This window comes from Antedon bifida, chromosome 8, assembly GCF_963402885.1.
Source record: "Antedon bifida chromosome 8, ecAntBifi1.1, whole genome shotgun sequence".
Taxonomy (NCBI): Eukaryota; Metazoa; Echinodermata; class Crinoidea; order Comatulida; family Antedonidae; genus Antedon; species Antedon bifida.
The window spans coordinates 19,461,487-19,483,811 of NC_136233.1; the positions used below are offsets into that span (position 1 = coordinate 19,461,487).

The window sequence follows — 22,325 nt, forward strand, 5'->3', positions numbered from 1 at the left end:
CATGTGAACATTTTGCCAATCGGATGTTGTGACGTCATCATATGGCCAGTTAAATAAAAAATGTCGTATTTTCATCTTTTGCGTCATAATTCATTACATTTAAATGAGCGCGCATCAATATTTCACGTATTCAAATTTCTTCTACACGTTAATATGTTGTTGCTGAGATAATTTCCTTCTGAAATTGCTACCTTCGCGTTTCATTTTAAAACCGTCAACATGTTAAAAATTGCAATAAATGGCAGGTCCCATAATTTCACTTATTCTACACTTATGTAATATGTATACATATTATACTATATATACTATACGACACAAAATTGACAGAAATCAGCACTAACAACATATCATATTCTTCAGTTCAGGTCATAATGCCATAATCTTTTTCTGTGTGCAATATTCCAACGTATGACGTGCACGTAGCGTTTGTCGTGCGGATAACTAACTCGTCAAAGTGACGAGTTACATGTCTAGTTAGTTATCCGCATTCAGCGGATAACTCCTTGTAACTGTCCTGTTTCATCATCTTTTTTTTTTTTTCTGTATTCTTCTTTCTTTCTGTCATTTTTGTGCAGAGCGTATCTCTAAAATGTGCAAAGTTAACATTTCATAACTTTGTCAACATATGCGCATTCACGTGAAGTTGTGCACCCAATATTTTTTAATGACGTCAGAGATGCGCAACGTGACTTACGCGCGTTTTTATGAATTTCGCGTATTTAACATAGATCGATAACCATATAACAATTTAAATTAAAACTTAACAAAAGTTTAAGTTATATCTTGCGGTAACTGACTGTGTAAAAAAAATGGCATGTTTCACACGAAGTTACGCGCGCATGCGCGTTTAAAATTTTAAAACGCGAAAAATCAATTTCTAATCAACTTTCTACGCGTTTCATGTCATTTTGAGCAGGTAAAAAATTCACACGCGCGCGCATTTTTTTACGCGCGTGGTGCGCACGTATCGTTGAAAACAATTTTTTTCGCGTGATTTATGTTTTTCCAGCCTTTTCTAGTGATTTTACCAACTTTTAAACGATTTCGACTTAAAATTACGTCATACGGGCACGTCGAATTGGATAATTTACGTGCATTTTTGATGAAAAAGTTCAAAAAATCGTCAAAATTTGTCAAAATTATGCCCTTTTTTAAACAGTCATAGTTCCTAAACTAAACGGTGAAAGTTATTTTTATTGCACATTCTGGAAGTTGATGAGTTGTAGATTTAGGATCATGCATTAATATGGCTAACCAGACATTGTGACGTCACCGTATGGCCACGCGAATATAAAATATAGGATTTTTGTATCTTTCATCATAGCGCATGACATTTAATAGAGCGCATCTCCAATTATCTGTTTTCCAATTTTACCCCGATTTTTATATTATCTAGGTCAATCAACTATTTTCCGCATGAGTTAAAAATATTTTAATTTTTATGACGTCATCATGTCTAAAAATGTAAATAACGTGGGTCACTTATTTTCATCTTTACAGGAAATTTCAATCTGTTATAGCTCGTCAGAATAAAACGTGATAATCATGATTAAAACGTTTTCTGGAAGCTATTGGATTGTAGATACGAATTCATGTAAACATTTTGCCAATCGGACGTTGTGACGTCATCATATGGCCAGTTGAATAAAAAAAGTCGTATTTTCATATTTTGCGTAATAGTTCATCACATTTAAAAGGGCGCGCATCTATATTTTACGTATTCAAATTTCTTCTACACGTTAACATGTGGTTGCTGAGATAATTTCCTTCCGAAATTGCTATCTTAGTGTTTCATTTTGATACCGTCGCCATGTTAAAAATAGGAATAAACGGGGGGGTCCCGTAATTTCACCTATTCTACACTGTAAGTAACATGTATACAGATTATACCGTCTGCACTGTATATACTATATGACACAAAATTAACAGAATTCAGCACTAACAGCATATGATATTCTTCAGTTCAGGTCATAATGCCATAATCTTTTTCCGTGTGCAAAATTCCAACGTATGACGTGCGCGTGGCGTTTGTCGTGCGGATAACTAACTCGTCAAAGTGACGAGTTTCATGTCTAGTTAGTTATCCGCATTCAGCGGATAACTCCTTGTAACTGTCCTGTTTCATCATCTTTTTTTTTTTTTTTTAGTTATCCGCATTCAGCGGATAACTCCTTGTAACTGTCCTGTTTCATCATCTTTTTTTTTTTTTTTTTCTGTATTCTTCTTTCTTTCTGTCATTTTTGTGTCACACGTAACTCAAAAACGTGTAAACATAACATTTTATAACTTTGTCAACATGTGGGCATTCACGTGAAGTTGTGCACCTGCTATTGTGAATGACGTCAGAGTTGCGCAACGTGACTTACGCGCGTTTTTATGAATTTCGCGTATTTAACATAGATCGAAAACCATATAACATTTTAATTTGAAACTTAGAAAAAGTTTAAGTTATATATTGCGCTAACTGACTGTGGGAAAAAAATGACATGTTTCACACAAAGTTACGCGTGCACGCGCGTTTGAAATTTCAAAATGCGAAAAATCAATTTCTAATCAACTTTCTACGTGTTTCATGTCATTTTGAGCATGTAAAAAATTCCCACGCGCGCGCATTTTTTTACGCGCGCAGTGCGCACGTAGCGTTGAAAACAATTTTTTTCCCGTGATTTATGTTTTTCCAGCCTTTTCTAGTAATTTTACCAACTTTTGAACAATTTCGATATAAAATTACGTCATACGGGCACGTCGAATTGGATAATTTACGTGCATTTTTTATTAAAAAGTTCAAAAAATCGTCAAAATTTGTCAAAATTATGCCCTTTTTTAAACAGTCGTAGTTCCTAAACTAAACGGTGAAAGTTATTTTTTTTGCATATTCTGGAAGTTGATGAGTTGTAGATTTTGGATCATGCGTTAATATGGCTAACCGGACATTGTGACGTTACCGTATGGCCACGCGAATATAAAATATAGGATTTTTGTATCTTTCATCATAGCGCATGACATTTAATAGAGCGCATCTCCAATTATCTGTTTTCCATTTTTACCCAAATTTTTATATTATCTAGGTCAATCAACTATCTTTCGCATGAGTTAAAAATATTTTAATTTTTATGACGTCATCATGTCTAAAAATGTAAATAATGTGGGTCACTTATTTTCATCTTTACAGTAAATTTCAATCTGTTATAGCTCGTCAGAATAAAACGTGATAATCATGATTAAAACGTTTTCTGGAAGCTATTGGATTGTAGATACGAATTCATGTGAACATTTTGCCAATCGGATGTTGTGACGTCATCATATGGCCAGTTGAATAAAAAAAGTCGTATTTTCATATTTTGCGTAATAGTTCATCACATTTAAAAGGGCGCGCATCTATATTTAGTTATCCGCATTCAGCGGATAACTCCTTGTAACTGTCCTGTTTCATCATCTTTTTTTTTTTTTTTTTCTGTATTCTTCTTTCTTTCTGTCATTTTTGTGTCACACGTAACTCAAAAACGTGTAAACATAACATTTTATAACTTTGTCAACATGTGGGCATTCACGTGAAGTTGTGCACCTGCTATTGTGAATGACGTCAGAGTTGCGCAACGTGACTTACGCGCGTTTTTATGAATTTCGCGTATTTAACATAGATCGAAAACCATATAACATTTTAATTTGAAACTTAGAAAAAGTTTAAGTTATATATTGCGCTAACTGACTGTGGGAAAAAAATGACATGTTTCACACAAAGTTACGCGTGCACGCGCGTTTGAAATTTCAAAATGCGAAAAATCAATTTCTAATCAACTTTCTACGTGTTTCATGTCATTTTGAGCATGTAAAAAATTCCCACGCGCGCGCATTTTTTTACGCGCGCAGTGCGCACGTAGCGTTGAAAACAATTTTTTTCCCGTGATTTATGTTTTTCCAGCCTTTTCTAGTAATTTTACCAACTTTTGAACAATTTCGATATAAAATTACGTCATACGGGCACGTCGAATTGGATAATTTACGTGCATTTTTTATTAAAAAGTTCAAAAAATCGTCAAAATTTGTCAAAATTATGCCCTTTTTTAAACAGTCGTAGTTCCTAAACTAAACGGTGAAAGTTATTTTTTTTGCATATTCTGGAAGTTGATGAGTTGTAGATTTTGGATCATGCGTTAATATGGCTAACCGGACATTGTGACGTTACCGTATGGCCACGCGAATATAAAATATAGGATTTTTGTATCTTTCATCATAGCGCATGACATTTAATAGAGCGCATCTCCAATTATCTGTTTTCCATTTTTACCCAAATTTTTATATTATCTAGGTCAATCAACTATCTTTCGCATGAGTTAAAAATATTTTAATTTTTATGACGTCATCATGTCTAAAAATGTAAATAATGTGGGTCACTTATTTTCATCTTTACAGTAAATTTCAATCTGTTATAGCTCGTCAGAATAAAACGTGATAATCATGATTAAAACGTTTTCTGGAAGCTATTGGATTGTAGATACGAATTCATGTGAACATTTTGCCAATCGGATGTTGTGACGTCATCATATGGCCAGTTGAATAAAAAAAGTCGTATTTTCATATTTTGCGTAATAGTTCATCACATTTAAAAGGGCGCGCATCTATATTTAGTTATCCGCACTCAGCGGATAACTCCTTGTAACTGTCCTGTTTCATCATCTTTTTTTGGTTATCCGCACTTGGCGGATAACCCCTTGTTATTGTCAGGATCTTTTTTTTTTTTTTTTTTTTTTTCTATGTTATTCTTCTTTCTTTCCCAGAATTTTGTGTCACGTGTATCTCAAATTCTGATCAACATTACATCGTATAACTTTGTCAGAAGATTTACCTCTATCTGTAGAAGTGCAGGACAGTTCGTTTTTTTACTTTAGAGTCGCGCAGCGTAAGCTACGCGCGATTTTATGAATTTTGCGTATTTAACATAGACTAAAAACCAAAAGTCATTTTGTAATGACACTTGGTGAACATTTAAGTCATATCAAGTGCAAACTTTCTATGGATTAAAAATGGCATGTTTCACAGAAAGTTACGCGCGCACGCGCGTTTAAAATTTCAGAATGCGTAAAATCAATTTCTAATCAACTTTCTACGCGTTTCAGGTCATTTTGAGCATTTCAAAAATTCCCACGCGTGCGCAATATTTTTACGCGCACGTGCGCACGTAGCGCAAAAACATCTTTTTTTTGCTTGATTTTTGTTTTTTCAGCCTTTTCTAGTAAATTTACCAATTTTCAATCAATTTCGACTTAAAATCACGTCATACGAGCACGTAGAATTAAACAATTTGCGCGCGTTTTTAATGAAAAAGTTAAAAAATTTGTCAAAATTTTGCCTTTTTTAAAACAGTCATAGATTGTAAACTACGTGGTGAACTTTTTTAAAATTGCATATTCTGGAAGTTGATGAGTTGTAGATATCGAATCATGCATCGATATGGCTAACCAGACATTGTGACGTCATCGTATGGCCACTCGAATATAAAATATAGGATTTTTGTCTCTTTCGCATAGCTCATCACATTTAATAGAGCGCATCTCCACTTATCCGTATTCCATTTCCTCCCATTTTGTTATATTGTCTAGGCCAATCAATTATCTTTCGCATAATCTACCATTTTTTAAATTGTGATGACGTCATCATGTCCAAAAGCGTCAATAACTTGGGTCCCTTATTTTCACCTATTCTGCACTGTATGTAGTACGTATACAGAATATAGTGTATACCGTATATACTTTGACGTGACGCAAAATAGAGAGCGCACTAACATTTTTACAATGGCATAATCGTTTTTCTGCGCGCAATATTCTAACGTATGACGTGCACGTGGCTTTTGCGCTGCGGATAACCTAACTCGTCCGTAGTGACGAGTTCAAATCTAGTTTTTTTTTTTTTTCTGTATTCTTCTTTCTTTCTGTCATTTTTGTGTCACACGTAACTCAAAAACGTGTAAACATAACATTTTATAACTTTGTCAACATGTGGGCATTCACGTGAAGTTGTGCACCTGCTATTGTGAATGACGTCAGAGTTGCGCAACGTGACTTACGCGCGTTTTTATGAATTTCGCGTATTTAACATAGATCGAAAACCATATAACATTTTAATTTGAAACTTAGAAAAAATTTAAGTTATATCTTGCGCTAACTGACTGTGGGAAAAAAATGACATGTTTTACACAAAGTTACGCGTGCACGCGCGTTTGAAATTTCAAAATGCGAAAAATCAATTTCTAATCAACTTTCTACGTGTTTCATGTCATTTTGAGCATGTAAAAAATTCCCACGCGCGCGCATTTTTTTACGCGCGCGGTGCGCACGTAGCGTTGAAAACAATTTTTTTCCCGTGATTTATGTTTTTCCAGCCTTTTCTAGTAATTTTACCAACTTTTGAACAATTTCGATATAAAATTACGTCATACGGGCACGTCGAATTGGATAATTTACGTGCATTTTTTATTAAAAAGTTCAAAAAATCGTCAACATTTGTCAAAATTATGCCCTTTTTTAAACAGTCGTAGTTCCTAAACTAAACGGTGAAAGTTATTTTTTTTGCATATTCTGGAAGTTGATAAGTTGTAGATTTTGGATCATGCGTTAATATGGCTAACCGGACATTGTGACGTCACCGTATGGCCACGCGAATATAAAATATATGATTTTTGTATCTTTCATCATAGCGCATGACATTTAATAGAGCGCATCTCCAATTATCTGTTTTCCATTTTTACCCAAATTTTTATATTATCTAGGTCAATCAACTATCTTTCGCATGAGTTAAAAATATTTTAATTTTTATGACGTCATCATGTCTAAAAATGTAAATAATGTGGGTCACTTATTTTCATCTTTACAGTAAATTTCAATCTGTTATAGCTCGTCAGAATAAAACGTGATAATCATGATTAAAACGTTTTCTGGAAGCTATTGGATTGTAGATACGAATTCATGTGAACATTTTGCCAATTGGATGTTGTGACGTCATCATATGGCCAGTTGAATAAAAAAAGTCGTATTTTCATATTTTGCGTAATAGTTCATCACATTTAAAAGGGCGCGCATCTATATTTTACGTATTCAAATTTCTTCTACACGGTAATATGTGGTTGCTGAGATAATGTCCTTCAGAAATTGCTGTCTTAGTTTTTCATTTTGATACCGTCGCCATGTTAAAAATAGGAATAACCGGGGGTCCCGTAATTTCACCTATTCTACACTGTATGTAATATGTATACAGATTATACTGTTTATACTGTATATACTATATGACACAAAATTGACAGAATTCAGCACTAACAACATATCATATTCTTCAGATCAGGTCATAATGCCATAATCTTTTTCTGTGTGCAAAAGTCTAACGTATGACGTGCACGTGGCGTTTGTCGTGCGGATAACTAACTCGTCAAAGTGACGAGTTACATGTCTAGTTTTTTCTGTATTCTTCTTTCTTTCTGTCATTTTTGTGCAGAGCGTATCTCTAAAACGTGTTAACATAACATTTCATAACTTTGTCAACATATGAGCGTTCACGTGAAGTTGTGCACCTGCTATTGTAAATGACGTCAGAGTTGCGTAACATGACTTACGCGCGTTTTTACGAATTTCGCGTATTTAACGTAGATCAAAAACCATATAACAATTTAAATTGAAACTTAACAAAAGTTTAAGTTATATCTTGCGCTAACTGACTGTGAAAAAAAAATGGCATGTTTCACACGAAGTTACGCGCGCACGCGGGTTTAAAATTTTATAATGCGAAAAATTAATTTCTAATCAACTTTCTACGCGTTTCATGTCATTTTGAGCATGTAAAAAATTCCCACGTGCGCGCATTTTTTTACGCGCGTGGTGCGCACGTAGCGTTGAAAACAATTTTTTTCACGTGATTTATGTTTTTCCATCCTTTTCTAGTAATTTTACCAACTTTTGAACAATTTCGACTTAAAATTACGTCATACGGGCACTTCGAATTGGATAATTTACGTGCATTTTTGATGAAAAAGTTCAAAAAATCGTCAAAATTTGTCAAAATTATGCCCTTTTTTAAACATTCGTAGTTCCTAAACTAAACGGTGAAAGTTATTTTTATTACACATTCTGGAAGTTGATGAGTTGTAGATTTTGGATCATGCATAAATATGGCTAACCGGACATTGTGACGTCACCGTATTGCCACGCGAATATAAAATATAGGATTTTTGTATCTTTCATCATAGCGCATGACATTTAATAGAGCGCATCTCCAATTATCTGTTTTCCATTTTTACCCCGATTTTTATATTATCTAGGTCAATCAACTATCTTCCGCATGAGTTAAAAATATTTTCATTTTTATGACGTCATCATGCCTAAAAATTTTAATTACCTGGGTCATTAATTTTATCTTTACAGGAAATTTCAATCTGTTATAGCTCGTCAGAATAAAACGTGATAATCATGATCAAAACGTTTTCTGGAAGCTATTGGATTGTAGATACGAATTCATGTAAACATTTTGCCAATCGGACGTTGTGACGTCATCATATGGCCAGTTGAATAAAAAAAGACGTATTTTCATATTTTGCGTAATAGTTCATCACATTTAAAAGGGTGCGCATCTATATTTTACGTATTCAAATTTCTTCTACACGTTAATATGTTGTTCCTGAGATAATTTTCTTCTGAAATTGCTATCTAAGTGTTTCATTTTGATACCGTCGCCATGTTAAAAATTGGAATAAATGGCGGGTCCCGTAATTTCACCTATTCTACACTGTATGTAATATGTATACAGATTATACTGTTTGCATGTATATACTATATGACACAAAATTGACAGAATTCAGCACTAACAGCATATCATATTTTTCAGTTCTTGTCATAATGCCATAATCTTTATCTGTGTGCAATATTCCAACGTATTACGTGCACATGGCGTTTGTCGTGGTGCGGATAACTAACTCGTCAAAGTGACGAGTTTCATGTCTAGTTTATCTTCTTTCTTTCTGTATGATTTTTGTGTATCGCTTTTCTCTGAAACTTGCAAACATAACATTTTGTGAACTATGTTAACATTTTGACATTTATGTAACGTCGTCAAGCGAAGCTTTTCATGGTGTTTACAATTGCGCAACGTGACGTACGCGCGATTTAACGATTTTCTCGTATTTAACATAGGTCAAAAACCAAATAACATTTTATATTGAAACTTTGCACAAATTTAATTTATATCATGCGCTAACTTTCTGTCGAACCAAAATTGCGTGTTTTACACAAAGTTACGCGCGCACGCGCATTTAAAATTTCAAAATGCGCTAAATTATTTTCTAATCAAGTTTCTACGCGTTTCATGTCGTTTTAAGCATGTAAAAAATTCCCACGCGTGCGCAAATTTTTACGTGTGCGGTGCGCACGTAGCATTAAAAACATATTTTTTTCGCGTGATTTATGTTTTTCCAGCCTTTTCTAGTAATTTTACCAACTTTTAAACAATTTCGACTTAAAGTAACGTCATACGAGCACGTGGAATTGGACAATTTGTGCGAGTTTTTGTTGAAAAAGTTAAAAAAAATGTCAAAATTATGCCTTTTTTTAAACAGTCGTAATTTCTAAACTGCACGGTCAACTTTTTGTGGATGACATTTTCTGGAAGTTAATGAGTTGTAGATATCGGATCATATATTAATATGGCTAACCGGACATTGTGACGTCATCGTATGGCCACGCTAATATAAAATTTAAGATTTTTGTATCTTTCGTCATAGCTCATCACATTTAATAGAGCGCATCTCCACTTATCCGTTTTCCATTTTCACCCAAATTTTGATATTGTCTAGGTCAATCAACTGTCTTTCGCATGAATTATAAATATTTTAATTGTTTTGACGTCATCATTCCTAAAAATTTAAATTACGTGTGGCATTAATTTCATCTTTACAGTAAATTTTAATCTGTTATAGCTCGTAAGAATAAAATTTGATAATCACGATTAAAACGTTTTCTGGAAGCTATTGGATTTTAGATACGAAATCATGTGAAAATTTTGCCAATCGGATGTTGTGACGTCATCATATGGCCAGTTAAATGAAAAAAGTCGTATTTTCATCTTTTGCGTCATAATTCATTGCATTTAAAAGAGCGCGCATCAATATTTCACGTATTCAAATTTCTTTTGCACGTTAATATGTTGTTGCTGAGATAATATCCTTCCGAAATTGCTATCTTTGTATTTCATTTTGATGCCGTCGCCATGTTAAAAATTGCAATAAATAGCGGGTCCCGTAATTTCACCTATTCTACACTGTATGTGATATGGATACAGATTATACTGTGTATACTATATATGAATCAAAATAATAGAATTCAGCAATAAAAACATATCATATTCTTCAGTTCAGGTCATAATGCCAACGTGGACACTTCCTTTTGTCCTCAACCTATCCCCTTAATGTTCGGTACGGTAAGGTACGTCGTTACACGTTCATGTTGCACCACTTGCGCGGCGGAAAACCAAACTCGTCAAAGTGACGAGTTACATGTCTAGTATGTAAGAAGAAGTCTACAAATAATGTTGAAATAGAGGGCGTAATAGTCATTACCGTTTCATGGATTATGAGCAGTATGTATATTTCTATATACATAATAATATAATATAATTTTCCGTACACGCATATATAGATGGTTTGGTCGAACGGAAGCACCGACCTACAAAAGTGGGATTATAATTATACCAAATTCCTGTGATATAGGCCTATCGAGCTTGACAAATTCGTAAAAACATAATAATATAACAGAATCCTACTAGCAGTTACTTTTTTGCCTTAATATGTGGTTATATACTAATTCGCATGGGACGAGTAAGTATAATAAAGGCGCACTCTTCCCTGATAAAAGTACTCTGACAAATTATATTTTTTTAAAAATAATAAGTAGATGAGAGGGACATGCACGTTAAAGTATGTCAATCAGTTGGCAGTTTAAAACATGTCAACGATAAAATATGAATTGCTGATTTGTAGAAATAAGATATGAACTATTGAAATAATAAAACTACTGCGTAGCTGCTTACGGACTTTAATTAGATGATGCGCGCGGACGAAAGTATAAAGTACAAAATTGAAATCGATTGAAAAATACGTTGTTGCGGAAACACGACCTAAATCATGCAAATTACCTAATATTGCTCACACTTGTTATAATTAATTGTTTTCCGTAATGTTGGTGGTAAGTTGTTTTTATGTTCAACAAAATATAAAACCACTAGGATTCATTTTGTTTGTGTGTGTTTATTTTTATTCATTTACATTTATTTTTCAATTGTTTTGACATTTTGCAATTATTTTGTGGGAGCTTTTCTATCTTTTTTGCTAGTTTTGTAATTACATTGTGGTCTACTTTTAATGTGTCGCTTTAAGCGGTGATACTTATTATTTACACATTTCGCGGATTTCAACTGGACTGTACTGAGCATTGATATCAATGGCCACGGCGTTTTACTCACTGAGCTCACCGTGAATTACAAAATACATAATTAAAACTCCAACGATGCGATCAATCGATACGGTTTGGTGGCTGCCGAGACTAAACATTGTTTTAATTTGGCGGCCCGGCATGGTATTTGCAGATCCGGACATTGTGGTACAGAACAGAGGAGGTTACGTGCGAAACGTAACAACTCGCGAAACATGGCCGATGAGACGTCAAATTATTGTTATTTTTTGCCTTTTTGGGTGTTCAGAAATGTGATATAGGCCTAGCCTATCGTGTGCGACCCATCAAGAAACACAAAATGTGAGCACGTACCATTTAACAGTAACACAATACAAAATACGCGACCATTTTAGTAGCATTATTATATAGATTGATGATGATTGATTGATTGATCGATGATGATGACTGATCATATTATCTCATTTCTCCCCTTAATCCCCGCACTCCGCCGCCTCTCAAAAGCGCACCACATCCGCTAGGATTTTATCTACGTAACCAACTTAGAAATGATCGTGGGTAGGTCATAACACTTTACGAAAAAAAATATTTTAAACATCTATAAGATAATCAATGAAAATTTTCATCTTAGTATCATGAAGATGAGAAACATGCAAAATTGTACTGTTTTACTCCTTGCAAACAAAGTCTTCCGTTTACTTTTTTCTCTAATAGAAATTACGGTAAATAGAAATTACTGAAAATATAGTATACTGTATATATACATATTAAGTTACATCATCTAGTCCCGCGATTTAATTTTGTAGCTTTTGGCTACAACATGATAATCTGACGTCGATTAATTCATTATCCGCTTCTTTTATCATTAATAACTAAACACTTTGCGATCTTTGATCGTTTCTAAAGGCTTACATAATCATTACCATTAAGTCTCTTAGCATGATACGTGCTTTTATACTTTCCTTACAACAGTAATGAGTTACTTAATTACTGGGTAACTATAAAGAGGTTACATTACTACGCAACGAATTTACCATGATGGATACTCGCATATGTAATGTTTAGCGTTTTATACGATAATATTATATAATATAATTATCTGATAAAAATAGATAGGCCTGGATATAAAACTATATCGGTCTAAAAATGACTGCCTTCGTCACTATGTAGCCTATTTGAGGTCTATAGGCCTAAGTAGATTGAGAATCGGTGATCTCAAACGTGTAGCGGCGTATCCTAGTAATTGAGGTTAACAGTGTAGATTCACATTTAAAATAACATCTGCAGTATAGGCTTACATGAATTAACCTGGCCATATTCCTTGAAATACAAGTCTCCACTTTATAACTATGCAAAGGATCAGCTGTGCATTGTTACAATGTTGGGAGGGGAGTGGCTGTTACTGATAATGACAAAACACCCTCCAGAGTTAGGGCCACGTGTTATAATGTCTAGGTTATGGAATAAAGTTCCGATTTGTGATAATGTAAGTAGGGTAGTAGGAACTATGTAGTGTTAATTCATTGTGTGCACGCAGAACGGACACTGGTCGACTTGCTTCTTCATATGATTCATTTACAGTTTTTGGCGGAATCTAGTTCCAGCGCCGACGACCAACAGAATATACATATTTCCTGGGTTGTCTCAAATCGAAATCTCCTCTGGCACTTGCACAGCACATTTTCAAAGTAGAAATGTCGATATGACATTCAATCGAAAGTCGGTCGTGATGGGATGGATGTTACTGGATCATCTTATCGTAAACACGCACCCTTCTTTAAACAGTCGCCAATGAATAAAGAAAAGTGAATACTGAGTACCGGTGTTAGGCCTATAATGAAAATATAACATTTAATTCGTATCACTGGGGTATCATCGCCACGATAAATTTTCTTTTTTTATAGAACGCGCTAAAAGCTAAAATGTTTTATTTAATGTAGCCGCAGCATCACATATTTATTTTGTTTGTTTGTCTACAGACATCGTGGCATTTTGCGGTATACGGTACCGATGGGGAGTCGTTACAGATGATGCTCTTTAGGCTGGTTTTAAACTTAAAATTTAACAGCGAATTTACAATCAGCACATTACTTAGGCCGTAACAAATATTTTCTTTCAGTTTTTATGTGTACGTAAAATATTTATAACGTAATTTGGTCCTTGTTTTTTTTCTTTGGGGTTAAATCGACACCGTGTGTACTATGTACAAGGAATTTTGACACAACAGCAGCAACAAATATAATGGTTTTACTGCTGAAATCCCATGTTACCCTCTATAGTGTTAAAAATCGACGCTGTGAACTGTCCACGTAAGTTACTAGTGGTCACCAGCATAAGACATTACATAACATATAGTACTGTAGCCATGAGTATCTTATCCATGTATTTATTGAAGTAAATTTGCTTGAACACAATTGTTTACATCACTAGCGCCCTCAAACTACCTTACCAAGCTAGTGGCCGAAAACCGTCACACATTACTGTTTGTTTCGCTCATTGATCATGGTACCTCGCAACTGCTTTAAAACTATACATGTAGCCTATACATTACATGTATAATGTGAAGTTTTGAAGCAGTCGCAGGGAACCATGATCAAAGAGCGAAACAAAAATAGCAATGTGGGAATCTAGCGGTTATTCGAACTTAAATCGAGAGACTAATACGAAACTAATATAATCTAATATCTCGAATAAGCATGTCGATATAGCTAGCACCGTGTATTGTCGAACAGGCACCACGTAGCCTACTGACGAATAAGCACACTTTCGAAAAAGCACGTACTGTCGAATAAACAATACTGTCGAATAAGCACACTGTTGCGAACAAGCACATCTGTGGAATAAGAACCACCCTTGTCGAATAAGCACCACGTACTGTCGAATAAGCACACTGTTGCGAACAGGCACATCTGTGGAATAAGAAGCACATCTGTGGAATAATCACCACGTACTGTCGAATAAGCACATCTGTGGAATAAGAACCACCCTTGTCGAATAAGCACCACGTACTGTCGAATAAGCACACTGTTGCGAACAAGCACATCTGTGGAATAAGAACCACCCTTGTCGAATAAGAACCACCCTTGTCGAATAAGCACACTGTTGCGAACAGGCACATCTGTGGAATAAGAAGCACATCTGTGGAATAAGCACCACGTACTGTCGAATAAGCACATCTGTGGAATAAGAACCACCCTTGTCGAATAAGCACCACGTACTGTCGAATAAGCACACTGTTGCGAACAAGCACATCTGTGGAATAAGAAGCACATCTGTGGAATAACAAGCACATCTGTGGAATAAGAAGCACATCCTGTGGAATAAGAACCACCTTTGTCGAATAAGCATCACGTACTTGTCGAATAAGCACCAAATTGTTGAATAAGTATCCATGTCGAATGATATCTTGTTACACACTTTCAACATTATATAATTAATGTGTAAGATTACACTCCACGTAAGCAAAAGGTTAATTTTATAATGGTAATTGCGTTATGGATATCGAAAAAGGAAGAAATCTGTAATAAATAGATAGAAACTTTTAAACTATGGATTACTTACAAAAAGTTTACTGTATAACAAAATAACACAATTATATTACTGTTCTATGGTAAAATTTTTATTACTTCTATATTATGAGAGCATAATTTAATCAGCTGTTTCTACAATTCTTTCTGTGGTACCGCGCATAACATGAAACCGCCGAATTTCGATCAAATACTACAAATAGTATAGGGTACATCAATAATTAAATAAACACATTGAACATTTCTTGGGAGTCATGTAATTATATACAGCTGTTGCTAGCACATTTGCATACATCAAAATCAAACCAATTTAATTTAGGTTTGGAGGGAAGACATTTGAGTGTAAAGGCCTATTTATACGAGATACACAAGGTATTGAACGAAGATAAATAGATAACTATACATTATTCCTACAGAAAACAAACGAAATTTTTAAAAACGAAATAGACAAATGTCCATCGTATTTGTATAACAAAATCTTTTTTCAGATAAAATTTACTTATGTGATTGAAAAAAAGTAACGCAGACGACCATGCGTTTCCCCGGTTACCATACCGAATACGGGCTTGGTGTGAACAAAGCTTTAAGCTGAAAACAGCGGTGATAGCGTCATAATATAAATTAAATCGATTGAAAAAAAATCAAAGTCCATATGAATGTTATAGTTATTGATTGTTCATTTATATGAATATAATTATCAGTATTAACACTGATTAATTATGGATGACTCTCATCAATCACTTCTCACTATTTATATAGTAAAGCAGATGGTTTATACTATGTCAATGTAATTAAATTATAATAGTAGTTGGTGAAATGAATACAACCATGATGATACCAAGGCAATCTAACAACGGGACACTGAGCTCGCCTTTCCAAGACTCGTAACCGTCATTTGAGCTTATGTCTGGCTGCGACAAATACCAATATACCTAATGTACTCTCTGCGGAGCTTGGTTCCCAAAAGCAAGGACGTAGACGCAAAGCAAGCGAGTGGATGAATGACAAGCGACTGTTCGAATAATCCATCGCTTGCGTTACGTAATTGCGCTGCGTCTTTAGTGGGAACCAAGCTTTAGGGACGTAAAACAGATCGTGTCGCAGCCACAGATAACCCATTTATCTTCAGAGCTCATACGGCAATGGTGATTTGCTCAGTATCTTCGGAATAATCATTCGGTAATCAGCATCTCATAAAGGTCACATGTGAAACACGTGTGATACTGTATTATCGACCATTCCTATGATACTGGAGACATATTGAGAATCGGGTGGTGTAATGGGTTTTAGCAAATTATTGTATTGATATTATTTTTATGCTTTTAAACTGCGACTGACCTTGAGCATATAAATTAGCATATAACCAACAATAAATCATTATTAAATTTAAACGATTTAATCGCAAACAGTAGCAGTAGCAATATTGATTATCTTTTTCGCGCATTTCAAAAGGAAACTCTTAGAATTAAGATAATACAATGTTAAATGCATGTATGTTAAATCTATTTATTCTTGGTGCTCAAGTTTTAACTGAAATTGTAAACTTCTATTTTGCTACTACTACATAACGATAACTGTTTTTCGGTAGCGAGGGCAATTAGGACTAAAAACACTACTGCACAACAATAAGCTTTTCCATTATAAACTCTTCATCTACAATCAATATTATGTTTATTATTAGTGACGATAGGAACATTTTATTTGGTATTTAATTTCACGGGAAACGAGTTCTCATTATAAGGTATGTATTTGATGATGTAATAAATATGTCGAGAGAAATTGATCATGGGTATCTGTATCATCTATCTTTCAGTTAGCAATAACATGATGCAGCCGGTTCTCGTACTGTATCATATCTAGTGACGATAAACATTATGCCGTATCGTGTCTGCTGTCAGCGAGATCCATGTCATAGCATAACATACATATTAACTTAAACTAACCTATAATCGGTGACTCGACTATATGAAAAAGGCCATATACAGTTACGTTCTCAAATGTGAGTTAGTGTTTATCGACCTACCGACCAACCGACCGACATAGTGAGCTGTAGAGTCGCGACTAAATTGAAACGTCCACGTTGGGATTTGAACTGGAAAACCGAAGCACTAAGAGCCGAAGCACTAAGAGCCGAAGCACTAAGAGCCGAATCACTAAGAGCCGAAGCACTAAGAGCCGAAACACTAAGAGCCGAAACACTAACAGCCGAAGCACTAACAGCCGAAGCACTAAGAGCCGACGCACTAAGAGCCGAACAACTGGATGGCAACTGAAGAAGTGACTATACTGTATGTCAGGGCATGGAGGAAATATACAGGGAAATATACATGGTCAGGGCATGTAACAGATGGAATCAATTTGCTGTAAGAAGACACGCACTGTTTACTGTCTCTAGACATGATACAATGGAACATTACCGTGGAGCACAGCAATTACAAATCTTGCGTTATACTGAATCGTATTTAAAGCACCGTTCTCTTGCATCTTGATGTGACAACTTGGCCTTAACTCAAGTGATTCTAATTTCAGGTAAATGAATGATAACATCGACGATTTAATAACTACACGATCCAATTAATCGAAAACATATTAACATTACATTATTATAACAAGAATGAAAATAGAACATTGTCGGTCATTTGACGGTCATTTTTACATGCTCTTTATTTCTTGGAAACGGATAAAATTAGGAAACTATTCTAATTTACACAGACGCAGATATGTATATCCTGAGCGGAAACCGCCCGTCCGTCCGCATTTTGTGTCACATTGACTTAAATAATGTATATCTTGAGCGGAAACCGCCCGTCCGTCCGCATTTTGTGTCAGATTGAATTAAATGACTAATGTGTTACAGAATAGCTTCAATGTTTCTATGGTTGAGATTGATTGGTTATTCCAAATTAAACTATGTGGTTGCTGCATCCCACTAAGTACTGTACTGTAAACCAAACAACAACAATATCGAAATACCTAATAAACGAGCATAATATTAATAATCCCCAACGATGACAGACTGCATTTCTCTTCACTTGAAATCTAAGCCCCGCCCACGATCAGACGATAAATGTGTAACGCATGCACAGATGGGTTTGATCACATACTTTACTGAGTTTGTCGTTGTATAACAGATGTACAGCGAGTCTAATCATAAGTATTATATAAAGTTAAAGCTTGTTGAAGCGACCAATTTAAAGGCAGAATATTAAATATACACATCATACAGGTAAGTAAGCAATTATTATTAACATTTTAAAATAATTTTTTTGTCTTATACAAGGAATGGGATAGGACAACGAACACGATAAGTGAAGCAAGTAGTCTGTAGGCCCTAATGATTCGAATAGATATAAAAGTATCACATGGTTAGCTAGGTAGAGTGCATACAGATTTAACAACCCTCACATTTTAATTGGTCATCGGTTTATCCAATTATCGTGCACGAAATTGCGCAGCGCAATTCTGTGCATGAGGTTATACAACATGCGACCGGCGCATGAAATTGGCAAATACCGTATAAAATTTCCAACGGCTTTTGCATGATTTAGGACTACTGTATCTGTTGATATGCTGATATGACAACAACAGCAATATGATCCGGCAAAGTGACAAATGTGTTCGGAATGGTTTAACGTTGTTTTTTTCATATAAAGACATGAAATAAAAAGAATAGGTCGATAATGTAACCGTACATACGTATCGGCCAAGGTATGAGCACTACGGTACTTTAATGCTATACGACATTGGTTCTCAAAGGAATAACATAAATTGTCATGAATGCAGACGACAAGCAAATAAAGACATTACGAATTGCAATAAAAGAAATCATCTTAGCTGGATCATGGATAAAGTACGGACAATTCCGTACATACCGAACGATAAAAATGGGCCAAATTATGAACGGTTCCTATTATTATTCGATATTGGTTATCAAAAGACTAATAATTAAAAATCGGACGTTATTACATAAATCAATAAACCAGAGCTTCCCCAATCATCAACCTGTTACGGTAACCTCCCTGCATTTTTTTTCGATTGCGCTTTTAAGTTTTGGGCGCATCGACTTTTAATTTACTGCTGTGGCTGCTAACATAATTTGGTTACGCATGCCAATAATATTATTCCAACTGATCTAGGTATAGCTGAAATGGTCGTGAAAATAAAAATAGGCCTAGATGCTCAAATGTAATTCTTGGAGGTTTAAACCAAGCCGTAGATTGAATAATATAAATAGGATATATAATCTGTTTTAGATTAGTAGTACATTTTAATTTCACTCTTGTTCTAGAGTAGGTTTCACTCTTTTAAGTGTGAATATTTTTTTACACACAAAACGAGTGCATCCACTTGCATTACTCTCTTAGGAGTCTCCTCGAAATATTCACCATAACTATAAATAGAATAGATATATTGTCTCCTCTTTTATTCGATATTATTATACAGGGTATCAATAGGCCTAACAGGATTTGATTACGATAATAAGTACATCCACAAAATACTAAAACAATTAGAAAAATACATACATTTATTTTTAATGTTTTCTTTTTGTAGCATATTTTTTTAAATGTATCTCTATGCAGCGTTTTAATCGTTAAGCCTGTTTTCCAGAAAACAGTCGCGACAATCGGATATTCCTGAGCTCTGATTTCTTGCAAATGTTTACGCGTTTCAAAAATTACAAATGGAAATAATATAAACATGAATCAGCGTGAATACATTCGAAAACAAGCTTTATGTCTAAGGAATTAAGACAATAAGTATCATTTTTCTAATTTTTTTTTGCCAATTATCATAAGACGGTATAAACTCTGTAAACTACGTCAGATGAATATGTGTTTGTTTGTTATTTCATTTCATTTATGTATTTGACCACAAACCATATCAAATATACAGAGAGGAATTGGTCTGGGACTACTAAAGTAAATACGATTACTATAACTACAGGATTCAGCAGCCTGTTACTGTTTTAAAGAATAATTATATTCCATAAAGCTCGGTTCCCACTGGAGACAAAGAAAGTAGAGGCAAGTGACAGTTCAAATAATCCATCGATTATGATTGGTCAAATCATGTTGCGTCACATGATTTGTGACGCAATTTATTTGGTTTTCTCATCAATGTTGACATCAAAAGTCAATTTCAAAGTATTGTCGGTGTCGAAGTGAAATCTCTAGATGACATGTTTAAATTGTTTATACTTAGGAAAATTAACTCAATTATACAAGACTCAACCCATCCATTACACTCATATATTATTATTAGCAGATGAGAAAGAGCTAGACTGACACAGAAAACAATTTCCACAAACCATTTCAAATTTTCAACACTGTACATGGCATGCAATTTATTTAATCAAAACTTTAAAAGATAGTAACTTGTATTCATTTATTTAAATATGTATCACTTGTATTATTTAATGATCTACTATAGTACAAAACATGTCTCAAAATTGTAAATAGTTGACAATAAAGTAGGCTTGTATCTGTAGTGATAACCAGGCATAACTTGCAGACACTTTCAGCAACACCGTGCGCTGACTTAATAATGTATACAATTCCTAGAACAATAATGGTAATCTTAAGTGCTGATTTTTAATAAAGTGATATACCTCATGATTAAGCTATGCCACCCGGGATTGCCGTTTCGTTATACTAATCAAACAAATTACAGAAAGTCGCCATTTCCATTTAGCATTCAAAGTGATCAGTCTAAATAATTCCTTGTTTTACCAATCTGTGCAACTTTATGCAAATTGTAGTTTTTTTTCAAATCTTTTTTTCAATATCACTAATACGATTATAAAACCCAATTTTTATCTAATGAAAATACAGTTTGGAACGTGATCTTGATAATAATTACCATCATTTTAGCATTCTATGTGATTTGGAGATGGTTAAGATCATTTTATTCATAATTTACGATAATGAGAATTTAATTTATTCTGTTCCATATTTGCAATAATTCACGTTTCTTGGATATTGATATTGATTCAATTTTTTGATCTTTTTTAAATTATGAAGCCTTCAAGTTTAGAGTTAATAAACGCATTTACATAATAGACCGTTGGGTAATAATGAATGTGTGTGTGCGTAATTGTGTTAAACAGAGTTATTGACTAACATGGTCACCAATCTCGGACCTGAGCTGGCGACTATAAACATTTAGATGTTGACCGTTCTATCGCTGCGTTTAGACAATGGAAAACCGTTTGAAGAGTTATGAAAGTGTAAATGTATGTTCCCTGTCATACGTTCTACCAGGCTCCATTTAATAAATCGATTAAAATGACATAGTTATGATACCTCACATGCTGAGAAACCATTCGTAAATCTATCCTATGTTGGGCCTACGGACGGTTCACACCATTTCATATTTCAAAAAATTAAAAATCAAACCAATTTAAGAATAAGCCACACGAATTAACAACATGACGTAAGCACACGTTATTTTAATTCACATGCATTTTGTAACGTGACGTTGCATTAAACGCGCTTAGTTCAGTGGAATGGAAATAAAGAAAAACAAAAAGAAAATCATAGGCCTAGCCTAGCCTAAAAAATCCCCTGAACTACCACGGATCGACTCGTGCAGTTTGTTACCGACTATTTACTGTAGGCTTGTAAAATCCGATAATCATTATACATAACAAAATAACTACAGTAATACTTAATAACATGAGGAATATCAAATATGATTTTTAAAAACACTTAAAGATTTCATATTATTACTGAAAAATCAGTTAATATCGAGGGGTTTTTTTGGCTTGTCGTATTGCTCTTGACAATAATTTAATTTCAAAACAAACCGATTCTGAAGGCCATTAGCAAACGTGTATTGATGCTTGAGGAAAATAATACCCCTCAACACATCAATTTACAGTGTTATTGAATTGTATAAAACCATGCTATAACTCGTAAGAAGCATCGATGCGCAAAGCATGCAGATCCTTTTTTTACATGAAGATAATACATTTTAAGATAAGATTATACGGCGCATCTCTTGGTATCTGTTTTAAGCCTTGTCTACACTATCAAACTTTATGTGACAAAAAAAATGTGATGTGCCTATATATGGAGACGATGACATCATATCACTGCCATATTTGGCCATATCATTACCATATTTAAGCAATTTTTTGGCCAAACCTGGGAAGAGTGAAATTACAATTAATTTCAGTAGACAATGGTAGATAATGTCATATCACTACCATATTTGGGAATATCACTACCTTATTTGGGCACTTTTTTTGTCAAAATGATTTGATAGTGTAGACGGAGCTTTAAATAAGAACACGTTTGGATTATTGAGCGCTTTAATGTTTCATGTGTTGTCGTTTGATCGCATTGTTTTGTAT

At 34.4% G+C, this 22,325-nt stretch overlaps 1 protein-coding gene across 2 annotated transcripts in view; it reads left to right on the forward strand.

Moving 5' to 3' along the window:
* Window positions 1-22,325, forward strand: part of LOC144849723 (bombesin receptor subtype-3-like) — a 48,189-nt gene that overhangs the window by 2,212 nt on the left and 23,652 nt on the right. Inside the window, exon 1 of one of the 2 annotated variants that reach the window (XM_078706749.1) lies at window positions 17,914-18,197. The exons of the other annotated variant lie outside the window; for it this stretch is intronic. The gene's annotated coding sequence lies outside the window, so the exon portion shown is untranslated. Of the gene's footprint in view, window positions 1-17,913; window positions 18,198-22,325 lie in introns of those variants that run through there. 2 annotated transcript variants of the gene reach the window in all.